The sequence below is a fragment of the Hipposideros armiger genome, unplaced genomic scaffold, assembly GCF_001890085.2.
Source record: "Hipposideros armiger isolate ML-2016 unplaced genomic scaffold, ASM189008v1 scaffold_301, whole genome shotgun sequence".
In the NCBI taxonomy this organism is placed as follows: Eukaryota; Metazoa; Chordata; class Mammalia; order Chiroptera; family Hipposideridae; genus Hipposideros; species Hipposideros armiger.
This window is the reverse complement of record NW_017731651.1, coordinates 173,197-174,385: the sequence shown is the minus strand read 5'-3', so window position 1 is coordinate 174,385 and position 1,189 is coordinate 173,197.

Here is a 1,189-nt window from a genome sequence, read left to right as displayed (position 1 = left end):
AGAGGGTTTGAGGGGATGGAGAGAAGTATCACTCTGCAGAAGGCGCTTTGCAAGTGACAGTCACTGCGGATTTTGTAGGCGTAAAAATTAAGCCCGCGCGCCAGAGAACAGGAGATGCCTACCGTCAGCACAGGAAACCTAAGTTTCCACAGCTGCGAGGCTACCAGAGGAGCTCAAGCAGAAGTACGTGGAGTGGGGACCCATCTTGCCCTCGGGTTAGGCGCTGGGGCGTGACCCCCAGGCAAAGGCTAGTGTGAAAATCCCAAATTCAGGAGCTCATAGGTGGTATTACAAGCAGGCACCGACAGAAACCCTTTCTCCCTAACTCGGGGCGATACATATGGGGTTAGAAAGCACACTTGTTAACTAGGAGGCAACTTCTCAGAATATATAAGGAAAACAGGATGGCGCAGGGATGCTAGTGGCAGCGTGGGTGAAAAAAAGCGGGGACGCTCGGGGAAATTGGAGGTTCCGCTCACCCGGAGGCCGAGGACGATTTGCCCTCACCCATCCGCCCTGTCGGATGCACGCGCCCCGCGCCGCCGCGCACTCACCTGGAGCGCGGATGCAGAGCTACCCGTCCCCGCGCGGCCGGGAGCTGTCGGGGTTTCGGTCCCAGGAGAAGCCCTGTCGCCTCCTCTCTGCTGGGAGAGGGGACCTTCTCTCCCAGGAACCAATTCCTGGTCCTTTTGCACCCGCTGACTCACCCCTCCACCACTGATGTCTTTAAGCAACTGGTTCTGTATCGCTTTACCTGGAGATTTTAAAATCAAGAATGAAAATAGGAAAAGGAAAACACACACAGCTAACCAACAACTAACTCCACATTTCACCCGTTTAATATTCAGCTCCCAGACATGAGCAAAGAATGGCAAGGAACTTTGCAGCTCTCGCTGACGTAACGCGGGCAGCAGCCCAGCGAGTAGCGGATCTCCTGCAGTTACCCTGTTACTCCGCAGCACAGGCACATGCGCATAGCGGTCATTTTTTTCCCCTCTTGCCTTGGATTCTCACTTTGCTCTTTAAAAGGCGTGTGGGGGGCGGGGAATTTTCATTTGTAGTAAATAACTTCTTTAAATGATCTGATTTTAAAAATAAAGAAAAACCGACGCTTGCCAGACATATTAATTACTATGTGTGGTGTGTTCAAAGACATGCCGTTTTGAACAGCTTGATTCGATTAACACTT